Source organism: Manacus vitellinus, unplaced genomic scaffold (assembly GCF_001715985.3).
Source record: "Manacus vitellinus isolate BGI_N305 unplaced genomic scaffold, ASM171598v3 scaffold_2_pilon, whole genome shotgun sequence".
Taxonomy (NCBI): Eukaryota; Metazoa; Chordata; class Aves; order Passeriformes; family Pipridae; genus Manacus; species Manacus vitellinus.
In genome coordinates, this window is record NW_021940208.1 from 7862453 (window position 1) to 7888901 (window position 26449).

A 26449-nucleotide genomic window follows, 5' to 3' on the forward strand; every position below is an offset into this window, starting at 1 on the left:
AGAATAATATATTCTTTATACTTTGATCACATACAGATACTGTTTTGAGTAGTGAAATTGAAGAATTTGAGATGTTCTTCCTTGGAAATTATCTCTTTACTATTTTGTGATTTTATGGTTTTCTATCCTTTTGTGATTCTGAAACATCCTAATTCTTTTAACATTGTTCTTCAATGCTTGTGTTTGATTTTTCTGTAGCTTTTTTGTTGGTGCTGGGAACATTAAAGATCTCTTGATAAAGTTATTTTTATGTATTGCTATTGCTATTTCTCAAAAGCATTAACCTTCCTACTAATTTATTGTCTTATACACAACGGACTATTCTTTTAGAATGATGACTTTCTAAATGCATCCTTTTCTCTTAGACAAAAACATGGGGAAAACCAAAATATCTTTTCGTGGAGTCATGGCTTGATTCCTTCCCTGCTCCCCCTCCAGTTCAAACCGAACTCAAACAAGGGAAAGTGTGACAGAAAGCTGTTAATTTGGTTGACAGCGTTACTTAACTGCAGAGATCAATCTTCATATATGACTGAGTTTTTTTCATCTCCTATTCATCACTGACTGATGTCCAGATGAACTACTCTGGAATAACAGCATGATGAAATTTCAGAACATCTCAACAATCTATAAGAGATAGTGCAATATGTCAGAAGAAGCTAATTTCCCTCAAAACTATTTTAAAATAGAGTAATAGTGATATGGCATGGTATTTATAGGGAGATTTGAGAGCAAACCACAGACAACTAGGAAAAAGTCACAGAAGGACAAGACTATTGGGCAGTTTGCTGCCATGGCACATGCATGATTGCCATTAAGAATATTTGTTTACAAATTGTGCTGTTTTCATACCAGCTCATTATATTAGTTCCTCGTTGTGGAGAGATTTATCTGAGATTAAGAATTATAACAAGCAATGTTATGAACTAATAAGCACATCTAATTTGGATGTTGTTAGAGCATTAAATGGAATTAGTGACAGCACCATTTCATTTCATTTTGGTAAGGTTATTATCCCCTTCCATAAAATGGGACCGTAACTACTTCAGTGGCTGTAATGGGAGCATGCACAATATTTCTTTGTTTCTGTTTTTAGGTTAGCTATTAGATAATGTTCATCATTAGGAAGGAAAAGTGGTCTATTAGAGGGAGGCTTTTTCCTCTGGTGATACAGGAATAAGAATGGTTTGGGTTGGAAGGGACCCTAAAGTTCATATAGTTCGAAACTTCTACAATGGGGCACACTCTGGGCATTTTTTGTGCCTTCGAGTGAAAGCACGTGGAGTATGCAACAGGATCTTCGTGTTGCAACAAATAATTCCCAGGACTATCCTGCTGGCATCTCATGCCAGGGCAAGCAGGGGGAACAAGCCCTCTGTTTTGCAAAACTTACATGCAGTGTGTGATTCAGATTCATGATGAATGTGCTCTCCCACCTCCCAGTTTTTGAGCGGGTTCTAATCAGGGTCACTGAGAGCCGCAGCATTTATCAGATGACTTCCCTTCTTCAGGTCTTAATTCACAAATTTGTTTCTGTGCAACGGTGCCCAAGACAGCACTAATGAGTTCGCTGAAGTGCTGGAAGCAGGATAGCCATGGTTTTGTGGCTCTCTGCCCGGGTTAATCAGCCCTGTTTCTCAGCAGTGCTAATTAGGTGAAGCTGAGATCTCTGTGGTGGTGAGTATATTCATTCTGATGTGCAGTTATTTCGGGCAGCTCTATGTGGCATTGCACTGCACTGGTAGACCTACACTCAGCATCAAGGACAATAAGAGGGAACCCTGTCCAATAGCTCTGTAGGTTTCCAGCTCACTCTCCTCCAGTAAATGGGGTACAATTTTTTTATCATAAATTATCTAAGTGATACTCCTTAGAGACAGACCTACTGCTGGACTGAAGTGTTGCTTCCCCCTGGTCTGAACAGAAATACTGTCATTGACTCAAATAGGATGAAATCCTGACTCCAAGTGAGCAGTAGACAAATGAAGTAGACAAACCTGTCTGAAAAGCTGCAAATCAAACAGCTATCTTAAAAAGTGAGTGTTGGACATTAGCTTTCAGGTGTTATTGGCTTTTGTCAGTAGCCACCAGAGGCACAGTAACTTTGCTGGCAAGGGTAAGGAGCTCGTTTTAGCACTGTTGTGTAAGCAGTACCCCTCTGTGCCTTGCAGCTACAGAAACCAGTGCCCAGAGTGTGCAGACATGCCATGCCCAGTGCCAGGGGCTGCTAAACTATGCCTATGTACTTTGTACCCCTGGGACAGCCTCACCGGACTCACTAGCATGGGTATGGGAAGCTAGGGGTGCCCTGGGGAGCCCTTAGGGATGACAAAGATCTGATTTGCACATAAAAAAGTTAGGAATGAAGAAATAAAACCTCAGTGTGCACTGAAGGGTGACGGGGGAACAACTCTCACTACCAGTTGAACAAGGCTTCTTGGGTGCTTTAAGTTGGGTCCAAATTTCTCTTCAGTAATAACCTATCCCCTTTCTTCTCTGTCATGGTCAACACTATAAATATTCTTTAAAGACAACCTTCAACAGTAAGACAGGTTCTCCTGAGGACAGCTGGCTCCTGGAGCTTGTAGAAAGAGATAAGAATCTGAACAGTCCCCCTGTAAAACAAAAGGAAACAGTGACCTACTGAGCTGCTTGGATCCTCACAAGTCGATGGAACCAGATGGGATCCACCCAAGGGTGATGAGGGAACTGGCAGAAGAGCTCGCCAAGCTTCTCTCCATCATCTACCAACAGTCCTGGCTCACTGGGGAGGTCCCAGATGACTGGAAGTTGGTCAGAATGTCATGCCGATCCACAAAAAGGGCCGGAAGGAGGACCTGGGAAACTACAGACCCGTCAGCCTGACCTCAGTGCCTGGCAAGGTTATGGAGCAGATCATCCTCAGTGCAATCACTCAGCACCTACAGGATGGACAAGGGATCAGACCCAGCCAGCACGGGTTTAGGAAGGGCAGGTCCTGTCTGACCAACCTGATCTCCTTCTATGATCAGGTGACCCTCCTGGTGGATGAGGGGAAGGCTGTGGATGTGTCTATCTGGACTTCAGCAAAGCCTTTGACACCATCTCCCACAGCATACTCCTGGAAAAGCTGGCAGCCCATGGCTTGGACAGGGGCCCTCTGTGCTGGGTTAGGAACTGGCTGGAGGGCCGGGCCCAGAGAGTGGTGGTGAACGGGGCTGTATCCAGTTGGTGACCGGTCACTAGTGGTGTCCCACAGGGGTCAGTGTTGGGCCCAGTTCTGTTTAATATCTTTATTGATGATTTAGATGAGGGGATTGAGTCCACCATCAGCAAATTTACAGATGACACTAAGCTGGGGGGGAGTGTCAATCAGCTGGAAGGCAGGAGGGCTCTGCAGAGTTCTCCAGCCTGGATAGGCTGGAGAATTGGACTGAATTCCAGTGGGATGAGGTTCAACAAGGCCAAGTGCCGGGTCCTCCACTTTGGCCACAACAACCCCAGGCAGCACTACAGGCTGGGCACAGAGTGGCTGGAGAGCAGCCAGGCAGAGAGGGACCTGGGAGTTTGGATTGACAGGAAGCTGAACAGGAGCCAGCAGTGTGCCCAGGTGGCCAAGAAGGCCAGTGGCATCCTGGCCTGGATCAGGAACAGTGTGGCCAACAGGTCCAAGGAAGTGATTCTTCCCCTGTACTCAGTGCTGGTGAGGCCACACCTGGAGTACTGTGTCCAGTTCTGGGCCCCTCAGTTCAGGAAGGACATTGAGGTGCTGGAGCAGGTCCAGAGGAGGGCAATGAGGCTGGTGAAGGGACTCAAGCACAAGTCCTGTGAGGAGAGACTGAGGGAGCTGGGGTTGTTCAGCCTGGAGAAGAGGAGGCTCAGGGGAGACCTCATCACTCTCTAGAATTCCCTGAAAGGAGGTTGTAGCCAGGTGGGGGTCGGTCTCTTCTCCCAGGCAGCTATCAGGAAGACAAGAGGGCATGGTCTCAAGTTGTGCCAGGGGAGGTTTAGGTTAGATATTAGAAAGAATTTCTTTACAGAGAGGGTAATCAGGCATTGGAATGGGCTACCCAGGGAAGTGGTGGATTCTCTGTCCCTGGAGGTTTTTAAGAAGAGACTGGATATGGCACTTAGTGCCATGGTCTAGCAACCGCAGCGGTAGTGGATCAAGGGTTGGACTTGATGATCTCAGAGGTCCCTTCCAACCCAGCTGATTCTATGATTCTATTCTATGATTCTCTTTTGTAAAACCTATGCATAATGAACACCCAATGACATACCATGTGGCACCTCCCACATGCTGCACGCCCCTGGCTTGGGAGCTGCAGGGGAAGACTCATCACTTGTCTCCATGATGAGGTGCTACAGCCGGCCTTTGCCTGGCTCAGTATCTCCACTGCTTGCCCTGGTAAAGGTTTCTTCTACTTTTCATCACAGATGACCCAGAGGCTGTGGGGAGGTGGCCTGAGGACCTTATGGATCTGGATCCTGGCAGGCGAGCAGGGGGATCAGAAGCGAGGGCTCTACAGGGTGCCAACTTCTTCCCAATGATGCAGGAATGTTTGTTCCAGTCCTGCATACAAAAATAAGTCTCTGGCTCCCAGGGCTGAGTGTGAAACAGTGCAAGGCTCTGCAAGGTGAATTTGTTCCCCCTTCCAGGGCCCTGGTACTCATGGACTTTGGTTCAATCCAGTCAGGGAACAGTGGTGGACCTCACAACCAGTTGGATTTTCCCAAGCTACATTTCTTTACTGTGCAATTCAAATTTGAAAGCTGCTGCCTTTGTTTGCAGATAGTGTTTTTCTATGAACAGTGTAGAAATGAAATAAAAACTGAAGTGAGAACCTGTTTCTTTTTACCAAAGAAATTTGTTATGCTCAACATGATCAAACCATTATACTGATTACTCCCTGCTTGTTTCCATGGCAGGATACCCACTGCTGGTACCGATTGCAAAATTAACATGGTGAACAGGACAGAGGAATCTCTGAGGCCACCTAGAATTATGGAATCATAGAATATCCTGAGTTGGAAGGGACCCACAAGGATCACTGAAGTCCGACTCCTGACCCTGCACAGGACAGCCTCAAGAGTCACACCATGTGCCCGAGAGTGTCCAAAGTCTTCTTGAGCTCTGGCAGGCACCTGGGAGAATGCATGTTCGCAGTTGAGTGTATCAGGACATTACTTTGGTTTAACAAAAGATAAATTTCGCAATGTCCTACTTGTGAAAGCTCACAATAATACAGTTGTCATCCTTGCAAAATCAGAGCCAAACAGCAGAATTCTACTTCCAGGCAGTAATCTCTCTCTTCTTCCTATTTTCTTTTTTTCTTTTTTAAGAACATTATGTGGGCCCACTTGGATCAGAATATACTAATTGGATTATTTATACTGCTTTTGACCAAGTAATTGAAATAAATTGGAGGGCTAATGATGACACCGTTTTGGTGAACCCCCACGGTATAAACAGCCATAGCAGGGAATTAGGCTGTTTTGCAAAAGCATTTTCTGAAGTTATGGTCTTTGATCTGTTCTCCTGTGATAAATTGGCACTGCACCGATGGTCATAAAAACAATTAGTGGAGACAGAAATTGGGTTACTGTTTTAGTGGAACAAGATCATTCTCTGTGGGTGCCATACACATTTTTTTCTCTCTCCCTTGACCTTTTTTAAACCTATTGACGGGGATAAAACAATATATTCACACCCAATATTTCCCTCAAAATGGGACTGTACTATAGTTCCTTCCCATATCTGTGGCTCATCTTTTGACCTCCAGCTTCCCACATAAGCCATTTCACTCCTTTTCTTGCTCGATGCCCCAGAGACATCTGCTGTGGCTCTGAGGACCACTGGGTGAATCTCTGCTCACAACCCTGAGTGCCATGTACTCCCCAAATACCTCTATTTTGTGAGCTGAAGGTTGCATCTTCCTTGCCTGTAGGTGTAGCCACAGAACAGCAAGAGACCATCTCTCCCTGCTTCCAAAGCTGTCATCCCTCAGCACTTGTTGCTGCTCACCCATGCTGCAATGTGTGACTAATAGCAGTGGGCTGCTGCTCAGCACTGAGCGTCAGGGCAGAGCTGAACTCTCCTCTGCCATGCCTGTGAGCAGCACAGTGCTAAAGGTGGTCTAAACATTTCCTATGGTATTATCAGTCTATTCTGCAAACCACAGTGAATGGAACAATGCAGGGAAATACACAAAATACATGCTGCAACTGTCAGCTTTAGGGATAAACAGATTCACAGAGGTAGGGAAAAGGTATCAAAACAAACCCTTGGTTCTTGGCTGATGTGATATATACTGTTGAAAGTAAAAGTACTGATAATCAGGAAACTATTCTACTGCATCAATATACTTGACAAGCTAAAAAATAGCTACAAAATTTCATGAATATTTCTGTGTAAATTGCATTTAAATTAATGTCAATGCTTCCCCTTGCAGATTACGAATTAGCAACTATTCTTCTGTTAATGTAAATTTAACTTCTTATTGTTGTTCTTTGCTTTTGTACCAACTCTCTTCCACTAGAAACTGAAGCTCAAACTTCAGAAGGATACTTCTCAAAGCGTCCAGATGGCAACAATAATTATTTATTATCTTTAGCTACCATGATTATGCTGCCCAATCTGTGATATTGTAAATCAGTTTTCAGATGGTCATTAGTAGTTGTAGCAAGTTTTGTGAAAAAAATTGCTCATTATATATTTGTTCAGAAGGATTGAACCAGAGCGCTGCAACCCTTTCAACATGAGTAAATCAATGTGGAAGTTTAGATCTAAAAGGGACTCTGAGCATGGAGCGACCAGTGTGGTGGGATGCTCAGAATGAGGAATACATCATTCATGTGGAACAGAGTCTAGGTTTCTCTGAAATCCACACCCACAAAGTGGGTTCAATCAAGGGCTGTACTATTTTCTTTTAACTGAAGACAAATTATAGTGTAAAATGAGAGAAATTTCTTCTTTGGGCTAATGCAAAAGCATGATGTTCAGTTGCAACTGCACTGATATTTTGAAGTGAGGGTTCAGCTCTTGTGGAGTTTTTGAGATTTGCATGTTTTCGTTACAAGCTTGCATAGGTTTTGCCCTCCAGAGTTTATTTTTCCCCTTAACCTAATTCTATCCAATCTGTCAGCTTTTCTTAGTAATGTTCTGAGGCCACATTTTTTTTTCTTGCTGAAAATATTATCTCTAAGTGTTCTATATTTGCAGGGTAATGGTGACATTGAAATGAAGGGAATGACACACTGATTTTCAGCAAGGCTTTCATAAATTGTCTGCTTAGATTTATGCTGTGCCACTTGCTTTACAGCACTCCTTTTTTTGTGGATACTGTTATCTGTTAACATTTCTACAATAGCCCTCTTTTTTTTTTTGACTTCTCAGCGGCTAAAGTAACACATCTTTACAATGTTATTTTTAAATTTTGATAACAATTTCTGACTCTTAATAAGGATAGAGCTTGTTTTCCAAAATATCATTTTGTCTTGAGCTCCTGATGCCTTTGTTCTTCAAGTTACAAGTACTGTTGAAAGAAATGCTGTTTAAATTTTAAAGGTTCCAATACTTACTCTGACAAATAAATCTATTTTCTGGTACTCTCAGAATTGCTCCTCAGTTTGAGGTATTTTAGATTCCTCGAGGTCTCCAGGTTTTTTTCCAGAAGATGGTCAGTGGCCAAAGATGCTAAGTTTCTATTTTGTCAAGGCATGAAGACTGAATTTTGTTGTTTCTATAATGAACCCACTATAGTATCTTGATTGGAGGGAGTTCAAGGAATTTTCCCTCCCATCCCATATGGCAGTGGACTTATGGCAATTAAGAGTCTATTTATGGTCCAGAGCATCTTTTCCCATGCTCTAGTACATAAATGCCATTCAAGTGAGAGCCTCTTCCTGCCTGTGTGCATTACCAGGGACCGGTCTTGCCACCCATCAAGGATATATTAATAGATCACATTCTCCTTCCAGCTGAAGGGAAGAAAAATGATGATTCAGATAATTGCTACAAACTCATAGGAGGTTCTTCTGGTTCCACAGAGCTCCAGTTTGCCTTTTGTCTATCACTGGCTAAGACTTACCACTGGAAAACTTGTCTTTCTGGCTGACAACAGGTGTTACCTACTCAGGCCCATGCTACTCAGTGAGAAAGGTGTTCCCATCCCTTGTGGCACCCATGAAACTTATGGGTAAGGTTTTAGAGAAAGGCACAAAACTGTTTTCAAAGGCTGCTAGGTGGTGGAATGTAATGCTTTGTTCTTTGCCAATTAATAGTCAATGGCTTTCAACAACAGAGAAACATAGAAGTACAAGCATGGCAGGAATGTATTGCAACAGTATTAACAAGGGGGTTACTAGATTTAAAAACAGATATACAGAACTAACTGAAAACCGTGTACCTATTTCTATATTGGATTAACTCCAGTGTCAGGTCCCTCTTTCAGCTGACAAGCTGCCAGGCTGCTCACAGGTACTTGGTATGTGGCATCAGTCTTTTGGCAAAACACTTCTATCAGCTATTGCTTTTACTGTCCAGGAACAAGCACTATGTTGTGCTTGCTTGGTCCTTTGTGGATGAATCACCTCCCTGCCTGTCTTTATTCTCTGTGTTCACAGCCCCAATGTCCTTAGGTTGGTCCAACACCAGGAGTGTGATGCGGTAACCAAGAACTTTGAAAATAATCCCAAACATGTCCAGTGTTGGTTTTGGCTGTCACAGCCAAGGTTCTTGATTGTCTGTTGGACTTCTCATGTGACTTGGTCTGTATTTTCCTTTTTTTTCATTTAGTTTGAAGTCCACTAGGCTATTTTCCAGTGTAATCTAAGACTGAAGATATTGTGGTTTGTGGTTTCCCCCCACCTTCCATTACTATAAGCATATTTCCCAGTAATTTAAGAATTTTTCTCCAACCTTGAAAATTGTCATGACAGGTTTTTACCTCCTACTTCATTAGGTAGCCATGGTTAGGCTTTCTATAGCCTAGACTCGTGTGCATCTATGAGAGCCAAGGCTGTAAGTGAAATTGGTTATAAGAAATGCCAACGATGTGGTTGATGTTCTCCCTACTCTTGCATGAACACGGATGATTTCTGCTGGGATTTGGGAGCGTGTCTGTCTTGGGCAGATTGCATATGGAGATCAAGACAAGGATGAACAAGATGCTTCAGACAGCACTGCTGAGGGAAAAGAAGAATAAACGCTGCCCAAGATAAGAAAAAAAAAAGGGAGAAGAATTTATTTCCTGTCATCTTGAGACTGTTGGCTAAAAGAGCTTACATTTAAGGCCCAACTTGTCAAGATATACAGCAACATCTGTTTGTGCAAAGCCTTTGAATATAGACAAAGCAAAAAGCTCCTACCTGTGTGACAACCAGACTACATACACAAAATAACAAGGCTTTTTCAGTCCATATGAAGCACATTATCAGTTACTTTACTGCCAAGCACTATAAAGAAAGATGCAGTGCAGAATTTGCTATTACTGATGATCGTTTGTCTAACTTTATTCCTTTAATCTTTTACTGGAATCTTCTTAAGCTCAGATTTAGGAATGCAGTGGCTTCTCTTGAGACTTTGGCTGCTGCTCTTATCCTTCCCAGCTGTCTGCTCTATCTCTGCTGCAAGTCTAGGTAGCAGTGAAGGTGATTTTAGAAAGCCATGATGTTTGCTATGGCCTTTGCATATCTTTTTCATGAGTATTAAGGCTGTCTGTGTGCTGACTGGGGAGGCTAGGTGAAAATATCTAAGCCTTCTCAGCTATTCTAAGAGATAAAATCATGGAAATATTCAATGATAAATGCTATCTGTGTACTGTTTTAAAGATCTTGTGCCTATTCAATTTACTTCCATTCTTTTCTAATGATCTTTAAATTTTAATTTGGTATTTCTAGGTATTTTTTGAGGCAGAGGAATGTGAGAATTCTATGGTGGAAATAAGACCTAGAAGGAGGATATACCAAATCAGCTCTATTCCTGAATGACCAGGGGTATCCTGTGCTTCTGCCAGAGTGCAAAGGATACACTAAGTTCAAAGATTTGGCAGCTAGAGCTCGGAACTTTCTCGAGGGAAAGAGAAACATCTTGTGAGAGAAAAAACCTTTAGACAATGCTTTTTCCCCACCCTACATCTAGAGAAAAGCAACTGAGATGCAGTAATAACACACTCTGACACAGCTGAGAGCCTGTACAGAGTGATAGGAGGGAAAACACAGAGACCAGGACTGTCTTTTAATTTGACCGTTGCCTGAGGATGACAGGAAGCTGCTGTCAATCACGAAGTGAAAAGGACGATATTTTAGTGTGCTCGAGACTGCAAAAGGGGCTCTTTTATTCCTTCTGTGATCTATGAGTAATTTCTGACATAAAACCTCCAAGTCACCTGCAAAGCCAGTTTGGGAGAGAATGGTAACAAACATTTCTTCTAGGAGTTCTGGAGAAAAAAAAAAAAAGAGAAAAATAATTCCTGCCCTTTATTTTACCTGGTATTATCTGCTGTACAAATGTCATTAAGCGACATTTCTCTCCTACAGCCATCCAGTATATATGAGGATTATTATTCCCTTCTTCTCCTCTCTTCCACTGAAAAACAGATAGTGTCTGACAGTTAATGAGGGGGACTCTAATCTGACAGCACTATGAAAGCTGCTGACAGAAAAGATCTTGATAATGGCATAAGAAATTCTTTCTATCTCAGGCTACCATTAAGGTACCTGTCTGCAGCTGGGAAGCCAGGACATTCTCCTATAATAGAAGCTTGTTAGATCTGAATCCTCTTGTACTTCTGCAACCTGTTTAAGAGGAAAACCCAAAACAGCTGTAGGGAAAATAAGAAAATAAAGGCATTCAAAATATAAGGGCTTACTTAGATTAAATTCCTAAATGGGAGTTTGTTGCCATTATTCTGTGCTGAACAATTAAGGTGAATTTTGCTTTCAGTTACAGTATTATCCCAGAGTTACTCTGAGTAATACTCTGCATACATACATATATAGAAATAGAGATTTCACTGTGGGAGGTACTATATATCATGTGGGACTTTCTGAAGTGGAGAAATTGCTGTGCAAATTTACATGGTGGACTGCCTATGATTTTGCATAGTACAAGCTGTTCTGGATTGCCTGCACTAGACCATGTGGCATAGACAGAAATTGCCTCCTCAACCTCAGTCCCATGCCTTCAACCCCAGGAGACCAGTTTGTGGGACAAGGAGTGACATTTCTCTGAGGTGCTCCCAGAGTATTTCAGAGCAGAATTTTGTTCTAAACATGCATTCATGATTTTTCCTTTGGTGTGGTCGGCCCTATGGTTTTAAACTATTAGGACTTTGGACACTACTGGTGTTGGGGAGGCAAGTTTCTTACTGCCAAAGGGCAGAAGATGAACATCAACCATTTGGACGCAGCTTTGTGTTGAGCACATGCAATGATTTAATTTCTGAGATCTTTTATTGTACTTGAAGAAGGGGTTAATGCAGACCTAGGGTGGAGGTTATGAGACAGGCAGTGGTGGCAAGCGCAGAAAACAAACTGTAACCAGAGAAGTTGAAATGAAGATTTGTTTTCGGAGTCCAGCACAGAAGAATTTTAACATCAAGTTTGCTACTTGTTCCATCTTTATTGAACTTTCTCAAAGGGTTGTTCTTTATATGTGTGTCTCAGAAACACGTTGCTTTGATGTAGGTTTTCTTTCTTTAAACAAAGAACAGGCCATCCAGGTGCTCAACCTTTCTTAAGAGGGAAGCTTAAATAAGGCAGCCAGTGTACCCAGCCTGTCCCTTGCATTTTGGAGGGTTAAACTTCATGTAAATTTGTGAAGCTGGCACATATAAAAGCATATTCTACCCTCTGTATTTTTACCCACTGGTATGTTGTCTGCTCACAAAAAGTGGTGTTTCTATGTCATTTTCTCCAGATATCCCCAATGTTTTTTTTTCTTTTTTTTTTCTTTTTTTTTTTTTTTTTTTTTTTTTTTTTTTTTTTTTTTTTTTTTTTTTTTTTTTTCCCCCCTTTTTTGTTTTTTTTTTTGTTTTTTTTGTTTTTGCTTTTTTTTTTGTTTTTTTTGTTTTTGCTTTTGTTTTTTTTCCCCCCTACCTACACATTCCATTTTAGTGCACCATCTCTTTCAACCTGCTTAGCGTTATACTCCAGCTTTTAATGACAGAGGAATTCAAGTGCCAGGGTCTGTATTTTATTGCTAAAGATGGCATGGAGACCTTCTTTAAATGGTTCCAGTTCATCTAAAGCCCCTGTTTGGATGGTTTTCAAAGGCAGCTTAGGGTTATCAAGCTTCTACTGCAGATCTTGCTAATCTTTTTAAAAGGACTCTCTCTGAGGTTCTTTAACTTCCTAAACACTTCTTTTGCCTACTTCAAAGCTAGGAAATATGGTTTTTTTAATGTGAAAATTTCATACATCCCTGTCTTAATTTTTCTTGACAGATGCAAGCTGTTGTGTGACCTAAAATCCAGGAAAAAAAAACCAACAGAAACCCTACCTTAAAAATGTATAAAATAATTTTTGTCATTTTTACACTTCAGACTGAAACTTTCTGAAATACCTGACGCTTTAAAGTCTTGAGTCTTGCTTATTTCTGGAGAAGAGACTGAATTAAAATAGTGTAGACTTTCAACTTGGGAATCTATCTTAATTTTGAAGTGTTTTCTACTACTGGTAGCTGCAATAAGTACCCCAGTCAGTTTCAGCTACTTTTTGTTTTTCCAGCTTTCTCTGTAGGCCAGCTTTCTGAAGTTCAGCAAATAACCTCCATGAGTGTCCTGGGGCTGTTCTCCATAGTGGACGCTTCTTCTCCCTGACATAAACAAGGGATTGTGCTGAGCTGGAGGCAAACTACCAGTCAGGACAGATTGCACTGAACCATTCTTTTCTTTGGCTTAGGCATGTGGTCCGTGTGTGCAGAAGAGTCCTGCTTTGGCATTGCCTGTTGTGTCCCAAGTGGCTGTCAAAGCAAGAAGGCCACATAAATTGGCAAGGAGCAATAAAAAAGATTTTGCACACAGTGTTATGTTGTTTCTGGGACTTTTGTACCTACAGAACACTGGGGTTTTTTTGGGTGGATTTCTGAATAGATGTTTTATTCCCTTAGATTTTAAACTGTGATTTCTACTTGCACATATGTCTATATGAAATCCCAGTGGGCATTAATCTGCATCTTTAAGCACTTTAAATATCTTTACAGTGTTGTTCTTCACTTATTTGTGGGGAGATAACTCCTCAGTGGAAGCTAAAATTCTTTATAGAAATATCTCTACTGTACAGAAAAGATATTTTTCTCCATGAAACTTGTAGATTGGTTTTGTTAATATTCCCAAGTAATTTCCCAGCAAAGATCAAATTCTCTGTTATATTTTGTACATTTATCCAGAAATCTAAGAGAAACTTTTGCCCTTTTTTTTTTCTTTTTTTTTGTTAGTGGAAAAGTCTAATTGGAATGGATGAAATGACATTATTAAATACCAGAATGAAGATCACCAGGGAAATAATCGAGCTGCTGATACTCTGATACTCTAATGTTAACTCAGTACTTCTAAATAATCAGTAATCAGCAGCTTGAATTAGACTGAGATAGATTCAGCTAAGTGCTTGACTACTCAAAGTGAGTGCAAGAGATTTGGGGAAAAACTCAGTGCAGTCAGGGAAAAAAAATGTACTGCATTAAATATGCAGGACTAAAGAAATCATGCTTCTATTTTATTTTAAGTAAACACATTATCTTTTGATATATGTTGGTCTTTCTTCATGTGAATCATGAATCTTGCAACACTTCAAGCCCTGATTAATATTCTTAATTGCTCTCCCTTTTTCATTCTTGCAGCTGGCAGATGGAATGCTGCAGATCAGACAGTGCCATATCAGTAGTGTTTATACTGTCTGTGAACAAATGGTGTTATAGCCTGCACGTTTATCCCCTTTGATCCATACACAAATGAAGCAAGGTGCAATAATCAAGACTTGCTTTTTTAATTTTTTTTTCTTTCTCATTCCTGTCTCTGTGGTGTTAACCCTGTTGGGAGCAGATGATGGGACATGGACTGTGAGTCAATTTCTGTAATGACAAACAATTTTCAACAAAAAGGACATCTGGAAATCCTAGGACATCTACATCCAGAATGGATATCTGCATCCCTTCTCTCTGGACAAGATATGCTAGACAAATGTCTATCTTCCAGTAAGCTGGGCTGAAAATTATTAGTGGGAGTGTCAGCAGTTTTTGTGATTTTCTGTGCCAGTGCTAATTAGAGTGGATATACAAAGAATACAAAAGAAAGAGCATAATATCAGTAAGAAGCTGAGAGATGATTTCTAATTAGCTGAAAAGTGAATGAAGGTTCAATATTTCCTTCTGTTTGCTGGGGGCAAAGAACGAGTTCTCTAAATGAAAGAATCCTAATTACTCTAGAAATTTAAGCTTTTCAGATCTTTCTATTTCTTATGTGTTTTCAAACTACCTTCCAGGTCAAAGAATGACTTTTCTCACTAGCAGCAATGTAAAATCTATTTTGATAGGAAAAGCAAGACCTTCCTTCTCTGTCATGACTGTTAGCAAAACCAGTAGATGAAGAGTGATCAGTTAATTTTATAATGTGCACATTGGTTTGTTGATGTTAAAATTAGATGACATTTTATGTGGTCAACATTGCTATCATAATCTATTTGTTTACAATGAAAATATTTTAGCCTAAGGAAATATATTATGCTATGCATAATTCACTTGGCTTTTGGACACAGGAAGGTTTCTGTGTTTTTCAGTTAGTTTTGTAAGAGGAAATGTGTTTTCTCATGCATTGAGTAGGACTTGTAAATGTACCGTCCCATGAAGGCACCAGAGTCTGACTAACATGAGGTGATAGGCTAAAATTCAGGACTCTTCTTTGAATATTCATCTTGTTGGAATAATTTAGGTAATGAATCAAATGACCTTCTGTGATTGCTTGGATGTGATTATAAAAAAAAAAAAAGGAAAAAAAGATGTACAGTATCACAGGTTATGACACCAGCACATAGTACTGCAGCAGAACCCTCAAGCTCAGACATCATAATTCCTCATCAGCTATTTCTCTGAAAGGTTTGGAACTTTGTCATTGAAAGGACTCTGTGGTTATAACAATGATGTCAACTTGCAGGAATTCAAAGAAATGTGTATTGAAGAATACACAGTGAAACTACTGGATGTGAGGCTACAAAATGCCCATTTAATTATCAGAAATATTCTGAACATGTGTCCATTTAGGATCCATCAGTTCCATCCTGGCTGCAGCCTCAGGTGTCAATGCAAAGCAAAGCAAACTCAGCTTAGTAATTCCTATAACTTCCATCAGTAAGGTGGTAGTCTAAGCAAGTTCCTACACTGGCATACTTACTTATAAGACTTCCCTTTTCTTATGGTTTTAACTCCTTTTGGTTGAAACTGTATCTCAGTTCACGTTATTATTCTCACTATTAATAGCTGAAGGGACTCCTGTAAGCTGCAAGTGTCTGGTTAGAATTCCCTGGATGTGCCAATTGTTCTCTCCACTGCTGTTGTTGTCATCAAACTTACATTTTTGTAGCAGTATTTGTCATGATGCTAAATTGTCATAGTTGCTGCATAGGTGTTGTGAAGTGTTTCATGCATTCTGTGCTGGAAACCAAGGCATCATGGGGTTGCATGAGGTACTGACAAAACTACCTCATTCTTTTTTTTTTTTTTTTCTTTTTTTCTGCTTCAGTGTCTATAATAATTATAATTAAATGAAATTTGTTGAAGTGTTTCATGTATCTGGTGGGGTATAGATGTGTCTTTTTGATTTGATTTACCACTCTGATGTACAAAATGCCAAATTTTCCCTCTGGCAACATGTGACAGTTATAACACCGTTCTCATTCCAGACAGGTTTCAGGCTAAAACCTGAGGTGTATTAGAGAATTCGTCTGATACAAATTGGCCCTGTTCTTGCAGGACACCAAATCAACAAGTCTAACATCTGCAAACCAGGATTTTTTTCCTTCCTTCCAGGCATCCCATCACTGTTGTTCTTTAGCGTCTGAACTCACGGTGAACTGAGTTTATCTTCATTAGATAAATCTATCTTCAAAGATAGGCTTTCTCTTCATTACGGGATAATATAATGTGTAAGTGAAAATTGGTAATGAGATGTTACTGCTCTTGGAGTGTGATTTATTAGGAGGAAGCTAAATTCTGGTTAAACAAATACACTTCTATTTGAATGTTGACAGAAGATGAGTAGAGCATCTGATCATTCCTTATATCTTTAAGAAGTGGCTTCCTAATGAAATCAGATACTTTAAGTATCTAGATCTCTAGCTCAAAACTTATTTGACATTTCATTATCATATGAATTACTTTTTTAGCTTGGTAAGTTTAGACATAAAACTTGGATACTAAGTACTGTGTGAAAAATTGACTGGGGGAATTTAAAGATTCTAATATCTCAGCATTTTCTTTGCTTTTATTGATCACTGCAATCTTGGTGATGTGTCAGCAGCCAAAAAGCGTTCTAAGTAAGTTGATATATTAAAAATGATGCAACCTTTTATCTAGATTTATATTAGATGCAATCAGATGACACACAACTGTGATCTACTTTGTGACTTTCAAAATTGGTTACGTCAAAATCAAAGGAAATTTGACTGAATAATATTAATATTTTATTGCTAGTTGTCCTTATTTATTCAGATATTTACTTTGATATGGTCCCTAACATTTATTCTGAATGAAAGTCTAGAGACTTATAACCACCCTAAAAAATGCAGTTTTCCAACAGAAAATTGTTTGTGTTTAAGTATAGTATATGCTTAGGTGTTACAGAACTGTTGCATCACCCTAGCTATCACATTTTGGCTTTATACAGGTTGTAGTGAATTATATCCTGACTAAACCAGAGAAAAATTACTGTTAACAAATATGACAGTTTCTGTTGGGATTTTTTTTAAGGTTGACTAGATTAAATTGGATTTTTCTGAAACCTGGTGTGTCATGTAATAAACTGGGTGGGATGTTTGGTTAAAACATAGGTTTTAACTCATGTTAGCTAAATTATATACCCTAAAAAGTACAGAAATTTTTAGTTGCTAAAAATGCACGTAACAGGTAAAACATATAGTAAAAAAAAAAGACTGAGAATGTCAAAATGATGTTTAACAAAGAGGTAGTTCTGTTTTATAATAAATCCCAGCCACATCTAAATTATTGCCATATCAGCTGCTAAAGCTTTCATTTTTTATCACTTATTACCCAGGTAAGGCAGGGGAACGAACAGCCATATACCTGCAAAGCTCTTCCTTGGGTAAGTCACTAAAGGGGAGTGGTCTAGGGAGAGATGGGTCTCAGGGAAGATGGGCTCAAATCTGTATTCTGTCACAAACTTCCCCTGGGGTTAAGCAGGGAAAGACCATAAATCCCATATGTAAAAAAAAAGGGATTGTTTTCATTTTCAGTGGGTCATAAAATACCAAGGGCTGTTGCAGACCTAAGGAGAGATTTGCTCTGCTTTTTCTACTTTCCTAAGTGAGGATTACTGAACTTTTTGGTTTTACAGTGTGCTCTGAAGTCACAGAATCGGTTTCCATTCATCAGCCTGGAAACAAAGCTCATTACACAGAGCAGCCTAACACTGTCTAGCAGAACTGTTTTGGAAACCTCTGAAGAGAAGAAGAAGGAAAAAAAGTTAATAATATGATTGGATCAACATATAATTAAAAAAAAAACCCACAAAACCACAAAAATGGTATGTTTTCAGGGTGTGAGTAAGAGAAGATGGAAGGAAAAGAGACAATTAAATAGTGAAATGACAGTGAAAAGGAAGAAGATGCATTCTGACCTAGGGATCACTGGGGACCTGCGTGTCTGGAAACCCAGGACCCATTGTGTCTTTCTGCTTCTATTTACTTCCTTCATCCTCTGCTTTGGTGACACTGCATTTTGGGGGAAAATCACAGAATATTCAGAATTGGAAGGGGCCTAAATGAAAGATAATCCTTAAGGAAACCTCATGTGTGCCCAGAGTTTGTTTCTTCACACTGTCAAGGTAGATGCCACATATCTACCTTTTTTCTTCAGAGGGTGCTTTTCTTCTTTTGATGTTCCTAGGGTTCACCCAGACCTCTGTATCTGCCTGGTCTTTTTTATGGGAAGACTTCAGCAACAAAGCTGATCTCAAATTTCTCTGCCAGGTTACTTCCTGCTTTCCACCTTTACCTCTGAAAAAGTCCACTCATTTTCTATGCTAGCCTCTATTCCTCTTCACTCCAGAATGTGCTCAGAACACAACTGACTTTCAACTCAGCTCTCTATTGTCTTGCAATTTTAGCGTGTGTCAAATACAAACCCAGAAGCATACCTTTTCCCACTTGCTGTTGTTAACTGATTGTTTCTTTGTAGGTGAGGATTTTCTTCAAGGACAAATATCACTAATGCAGCAGATCTGAAAATATATTTTTTTCTGCATGGATATATTTCTAATATCCTTTTCCAGCAATAACTGAGCAAGCAAAGCAAGGGAATTTTACGTTGCTGCCTAGCCAAACTCTCTCCCTGACGTAGTCTGTCTGCTGTGCTCATGCGTGTTACAGCAGGAATGTACATCAAGTTAACCAGCTTTGTCTCTCCAGATCAGCAAGGTGGGCTTTAATCTGCAGTAGAAGTCCCCCTGATCTGTCAAAGAAATTCTTTCTATTAACTCTAATAGCCCAAAGCCTCCCACTGTGCTCCCTCGCTTTTCTTTCCTATTGCTACTTCCATATTGATCTGAACTTCAGTTGCATGATCTTGACCACAAAGTCTAGTGTCTCTTTTAGGTGCTGTTTCTGCTGCTCACACCTGACATATTGCACCTCCGGAACTAAGGGAGATTTATCAGGACTGTACTACACTTCTTCTAAATCAGACCTTCTTTGAGAGCAGAACAAGTGGTGCCTTCTGTTTAACACTGCTGGCCCTTGTCCAATTTTCAATATCTAACGGGAGGATTTTTATATTTGAAAAGTGATGCTTGTGTATGCAGCCAAAATTAAAGATAGTTTTCTATTCAAGGTAGAGCTCAAGCAGTCTCTGCCTCAGGGATTCCTGCCCTGCTTTTCCAATGCTTCTTGAAAAGCTCCAAGTTGTGACAACCAGTTTGTTCCCTGATCTTTACTAAGACAGGATACCATTCTAAAACAATAGAAAGTGACTACTGTCTTTTTTACAACAGGCCATAAAAGCATAAAAATTACACTGTGTTGAAGGTATATAAAAACCTTTGAGTCCAATAAAGCCAGCTGATGGAGCTGAAAGCTCTGATAGCCTCTGCAAGGGGCACCTTTGGGTCAGTGTCTGCTGAGTGATGTCCATATGAAAGGGGTACTGTTTGGGAGGAGAAGTACAGGGATTTTGCTTTTAACCAGCCTAGATTGAATAGAGAAGGGCAGGTGGGGGCTTCTGAGAAAGTTGTGTATAAGGGATGGTTCTTTGGGACTGGACTTAGGAACATGGCCGAACCTCTAGATATTGGTGTGGTTGGTGCTTTCCAGATGAATGAGAGATGAAGGATGTAGAGGTAGGTGTGGAAGACCAGAATAATCTTAAAAACTATTCTGGGAAATACCTTAGTAGTCATATTCTTTTCCAAGGTGCATGCCAGTAAACTTTAGTTGCTATTCTGAAAAAGAGCTGTAAGGAGAGTTTTAGAAGGAAGCAGGCTTTCACAAAGCCTGGACTAACAGCTGGAGCATGAAATCCACATACACAACACAGAGAAAGTGAGGATTATGAATTCTATCTGGGGGGAAAGGTCCAAGTCTAGATGAAATGGCTTTCCTTAATATTTCCTTAATATTTCCTCAGTGCTCTAGATTAGTACAGCATTTTGGGGTGCACGGCACTTTTCTCAGCTTCTTCTCAGCCAAGTGAGCAGCACTGGAGCAGTAAAGACTGTGCTGTCCCTGGGGCAGGTCAGTCCTGTTCTATTCATGTTTCTGTCCAGGAGCGTCACTTGCACCAGGACATCACAGGGATACCACACTGTTGCAATGAAAGTACCTTCTAGTTCTCCCCATGCTATTTATTTCATTCCAGTTCTGCTGCCCTGTGCCATATTTTTTGCAGAGAGAGCACTACACAGGACTCTACAGTCACCCTAGATGATTTTGCATTTGTGTGGCTTGCTTGGCAGAGATGGGAGAGAGATGAAAGGTACAAGCGTACTCCTATCTTGTCATAAAAGGCAAGTGTAAAGGGACCAGGGGATTTTGTGGCTGAAGACTCTTGTCTATGTACTCTGGAGTCCTTATGACTTAAGTTTTATATCAGTGAAGCTTTACTGATTGCAACTTATTTCCTAACTCACGTCATCCTAGAGGAGATCAGCACTTGAGCTATGCAGCTCAAACATGAATTGCCAGCTACATCTTCATGGCATCCCTGGTGGCTGAGGGAAGAGGCTTTATGTTGGTGGAGTTCCACCTAAATGAGAGAAAAGCTTTGGGAAGATCAGAGCTGTGCTCAGCACCTTGCACAGCATGGGTCTTTCCTTCTTTCAGCATTTGGTGATTTCCAAAGCACAACTGCAAAAAAATTCAAGTTGCTTGACTGTACAAGGAGTTCAAGTATGTACACATATAACAGTCCTGTGAATGATGTCATCATTCTCTGAAGCAATCCATTAATGATCTGATTTCAGTAAAATGGGATTTTTACCCCTCCGCAGAATGGGAATGGGGATTGTGAAGGGTGCTCTTTCATGCTACAAAGTATGACTATAACCATCCCTTACTGACACACACTGCTGGGGTTATCCTTCATGTGAAGTTTAGTTTTAGTTTTGTCCTCATCAAAATTTCTCTGGAATGAAAGGTGAAGAAATGTGATTCCCTGAGTTACTGAGAGCAGGAGATCTGTCTAAGAAGGCTCCAAGATTCATGTTGGCCCATTTCTGATGGGCCTGCCCTCTTTAGTGTTCTTATTTATGGACCTGTTAACAAAACACTGCTTTGGGATATATATTTTTTTTCCTTTAAGGGAAAAAGCTTTCACATTTGGTCTGGAAATGAGACTGCTTAAGCTGTTGCTCACTTTGCACTGGAGCTGCCACATCTGCAGCTGGAACTATGCCAAGGCTCTGATGGAAGAACAAGCAGATGGACTTCTAACCTTTACAAAGGGTATATTACAGCAAAGCAAATGGGAATTAAATTAAAGAAGCCATACACTCAGTCATTTTATATGAAAATGGGTAAAGTTCAGACACATCTTTGTATTGGAAACAGTTCTGTGCTCTGGTTTTATTTTATTTTTTTGAGAGGGAAAGGAGGAGTTCCTCTGCCCCGGTGGTGCCATAGCAGGAAAGTAAAAATTCATTATTTTGTTCCAGACACAAACATTCTTGGTGAGAAAACATTAGAATGGAATGTAGAATTGAAATTTCATGGTTTAACCCTGGCAGGCAGCTAACCCCCATCCAGCCACTCGCTCGTTCCCCACTGGTAGGCTGGGGGGGAGAACTGGGATTGTAAAAGGATAAAGACAGTTTGATAGGTAAAGCAAAAGCTGCACATGCAAGGAAAACAAAACAAGGAATTAATTCACCACTTCCCATGGGCAGGCAGGTGTTCAGCCAGCCCGAGGAAAGCAGGGCTCCATCACGTGTAAGGGTGACTTAGGAAGACAAACACCATCATTCTGAATGTGCTAGAGCAGGTTTGGTGGCACTGAATGTCCATAGAGGGTCAGCCCAGAGCACCCAGACTAAAACAGAGAAACCTCATAAAGTTGAAGACATTCATGGGTATTGAAACAGGTCACTTTTTTTTTATCTTGTGCATTATAAATGTGATTCAGATGAACAAGCACAGGTTCTGCTCTTTAGATTACACTTTTCCTTAAGGCATATCCTTGACTTTCTCATTTGATTTGATGTAAGAAGTTATTAAGTGACACTTCTTGACCTAAGATCCAAGTTTAGAGGGTGATGAATTCTGTCTTAGCAGTTCATGTTTCCCTGGAAATTTTGTTTGGGATGAAAAACTACTGCTATCATTACTCAGTGTCAACAATATTTAAAAAAATAAAAGTCATACAGTTAAATTGGAAATTAGGAACAAAAGATAGGACTTTTCTCTAACATCCTGCCTATAAACATTTCTTTAAGACAGAATATCTCTCTGCTGCTTTTACAGTCAAGGAAAAAGGCTCCTATTCTGGTTTCACGGAGAACAGAACAAATTGGAAAAAACTGTAGGAGTAGGAGAGAAGTAAGCTCATAGAGATCATAACTTCTAGGTAGAGCACAAGGTAAAAAAGATATGAATAGGTAGTACTGCCAGCAGAGAGACTGCTAACAGAAAGAATTAACTACATATTCAGTAGAAAGTCTCCTGTCTGTGTAGTGTTCAGTGGTGCTACTGATGTGTCTCTGGGTAAACTAAAGCAAAACCTCATTAAAATGTAGCTCCTGGTGATTCTTGTAAAGCCTGTATTATCCAGAGCAGATGATTGCAATAACAAAAAAGTGAACACATCCATTTCTTTGTCTGATTGGCAGCTCCATAATAAATACTACATAACATGCTAGGAAGAATTTGAAAGCCGATCACAGAAACACAGCAGTCTTGATATTTCAATGACTTGGGTTCCAGCCAGCAATCCACATTTTAAACATGGCCAATGATAAAGTTATTAAGGTTATACTGAAGATCAAATAATGACATGGCTACGGGCTGAGGGGGAAATCTAGTCTCAGAGCAAGAATTCTGAAGAGAATACGGGATACTAAACTTCCTGTGGCTATACAGAATATTTTGATTCTTCAAAAGATAAAAGCCCAGAATTGCTGATGAGAGAGAGATATGATGATACCTATGTTGAGTTTAGCAAAGCTTTTGACACTGTCACTGACAGCTTCCTTCCAGCTATCCAAGTTGGGATATTACAGGCTGGTGGAGCTGTAAGATTGGGTCACTGGCTGGGTCATCAGGCTCAGTAATTAATGGGTTGTATTCAGTGTGGAGGCCAGTAACATGTGGACTTCCTTGGGACTCTGTACTGTGACCTATCCTGTTTATTATGTTGTGGTAGGTTAACTCTGGCTGGATGCTGGGTGCCCACTGAAACCATTATGTCATTCCCCTCCTCAGCTGGACAGGACAGAGAAAATATAATGAAAGGCTCATGAGTTGAGGTAAGGGCAGGAAGAGATCTCTCACCAGTTACGCTCATGGGCAAAACAGACTCAGCTTGGGGAAATCAGTTTAATTTATTGACAATCAAATCAGTGTAGGATAATGAGAAATTAAACCAAATCTTAAATTACCTTACCCCCATTCCTCTCTTCTTCCTAGGCTCAGTTTCACTTCTGATTTCTCTACCTTAACTCCCACAGGCATCAGGGGGATGGGGAATGGGGGCTGTGGTCAGTTCATCACATGCTGTCTCTGCCACTCCTTCCTCCTCAGGGGGAGGACTCCTCACACTCTTCCCCTTCTCTGGTGTGTGGTCCCTCCCACAGGAGACAGTCCTTCACAAACTTCTGCAACATGAGCCTTCCCATAGGCTGCAGTGCTTCAGCGAGTCCTTCCCACAGGGTACAGTCCTTCAGGAACAGTCTGCTCCAGGGTGGGTTCCCCTGGGGTCACAAGTCCTGCTAGCAAACCTGCTCCAGTGCGGGCTCCTCTTTCCACAGGACCATAGGTCCTGCCAGGAGCTTCCCATGCTCCTGTGGGCATCCACCTGCTCTAGTGTGGGGCCCTCCATGGGCTGCAGGGGCTCATGGGCTGCACTACAGGCCACCTAGGCATCTCTGCTCCAGCTCCTGGGACAAACACCTCCTTGACCTCCTTCTTCACTGACTTTGGGGTCTGCAGGGCTGCTCCTCTCACACATGCTCACTCCTCTCTTCCAGCTGCTGTTCTGCAGCATTTTCCCCCCCTTCTTAACTCTGTAATCCCAGAGACACTGCCACCACCGCTGATGGGCTCACTTGGCCCTGGCTGACCTTGGCCAAAAGTGGAATTGGTTCTGTCAGACATGGGGGAAGTTTCTAGCAACTCCTCACAGAAGTCACCCCAGTGGCCCCATCACTACCAAAACCTTGCTACACAAACCCAATACATTTGTCAGTGATCTGGAAGAGAGGGCAGATGATATCTGATCAGCTTTATGGATGATAACAGATTGAGGGAAACAGCTACGTTTTAAGGCAGGCTTGCTACTCAGAGGGACTTAGCCTAGAAATATGGGCTGACAAGAACCTCCTGAAACTACAAGAAAAAAATGCCAACTCCTGCTGCTGGGAAGAATGAGCCCCTGCAACAGCAAAGGCCAGGCACTGCCTGCCTGGGAGCAGCTCTGCAGGAAAGGCCTTGGGGTTCCTGCTCTTAGTAAAGCTGAGCATAGAGCCACAGGGACACTGATAGCAGAGAGGTCAACAGCACCTTGGGCTGTAGGAACAGGGTCAAAGCCAGGACATTCAAGGAAGGGTTTATTTCATTTTTACTTGGCATTTGTTAGACCACAACTGGAATAGTGCATCCTGTTTTGCCCCTCTAGTGAAGAAAGTAATCAGTAAACTGGAGTGATTTAAGGGAGGATACCAATGTGGTGGTGGATGGAGTACTTGACCTGTGAAGAGAGGCTGGAGAGCTGGACTTTTTCTGGAGCAGACACAGCTTTAGGGATACCTACTAGCAGTCCCCAGTGCCTACTGAGGAGATGGTGCTTGGCTTTTTGGCTGCTGTTCTCTTCTCCCTGGTATCCAGTGACAAGATGTGTGGGAATGGTTCAAAGCTGTACCAGAAGGGGTTTAAACTGAACGTTAGGAAGCGTTTGTTTGCCAAGAGGGTGGTCAAACTCTGTGACGGGCTTCCTAGAGTAGTGGTTGATCTCCCATGACTGTCAGTTTTAGGAGGCATTGGACAATGCCCTTAACAACATGCTTTAACTTTTGGTCAACCCTGAATTGGTCAGGCAGTGGGACTAGATGACTGTTATGGGTTCGGTTCAGTTCTGTCCTATGCCATCCTATCCTAGCCTAGCCTAGCCTAGCCTACTTTTGCAGTGGTGCAGGTGGGAGGGTGGCAGAGAATAGGGAGGTACTGACAGAAGAAAAAGTTTTTTTCCCTTGGTAACAGTCTAAAGATTGTAGAATGTTCTTGGAGGTTTTCAAGACCCAGTAGGATAAATTCCCAAGTGACCTGATCTGAATTCAGTGTAGACTCTACTTTTAGATTAGTCTAGACCCCCTTGGAATTATTCTGAAGCACTTTGATGTTGGTTGCCAATCTTGCTTATGGAATTATTGTAGTTCTGGTGTTACTATTTAAACAAAAATTGAGTAACTGTGAGGAGGTTAAAAGATCCAAAAGCGGGGATTAAAGAAACTCCCAGAAAAACATCCCTCAATATGAAGCGTGACTAATGGTTCATCAGTTAGCTTACAGATGTAAGCATGAGCAAACTTGATACTTTCACACTAAAAGAAGATTATTTGTGCCTCTTTCACTATTTGTGAATGAGAATAGCAGTTTATATATACCCTTAAAATCAAAAGAGAAAATTGTGCATCTAATTACATAAATCTTGTGTGTGAATTGAGGATGCGTAGAGATAATACTGGTTAAAGAGAAAGACCACCAGAAATCAGCAAATAAACTGTCATCTAATTGATCTGGTTAGATTTGCAGTTTTTTGAGCATTGCTAAGAAAGATTGCATGCTTGGGTACAGCACGTCAAACTAATGGGTGGCTGCAGAAAGTATCTGAGCAATCTGTGATTAGTTATCAGAAGCATTGTATCAAGGCTGGCACCATAGTGCTTAGCCACCATCCATTACTAGAAATCTGCAGAGAAAGCACCTGGATATGCAAATATTTCCTCTAGTTGAGCTCTGACTGCAGGTTTTGAAGCAGAGCAGTGCTGTGACTCCTGGCATACACAAATTCAGGTTAGTCTGTCACTATAAACCCACTGACCATGCTGGCAGGGCCAGTGGAAGGAGAGGAGGGCATGACTGATGCATGGGTGAGGAGGCTGCGGGCTGTGTTTTGGAAAAACTTGGGCTGGTCGAGAGGAAATCTGGCCACTACAACACGTTGACTTCCTAACTATGAGTCCATTCAGTCCTTGTCACTGAGGGAGGGGGTAAAAGGAAGACTACTGTCATTTACTATTTCTTGAGAGATATCTTAATTTCTTAAAGTCACCATTGAGCAATTAAGTCCCCTTATCCAGTACATAAAAGGACCTATAATTTCGAAAAACTGTGTTGATAATAGGATAGCACAGATATAACTCATTTTCATGGTGTAAGCAGCACTTTACAGCTACAATCCATCAAATTCTTATAAATGTCTGTAAATGCACTTCACATTGCAAATCTATAGTGCTGGGTTTATTTTTAATCCATGAACCTCTTCTGGACAAATATTCAGAGAAGTTTCTATGGTTATGGCTATAACCTGCAAACTAAACAG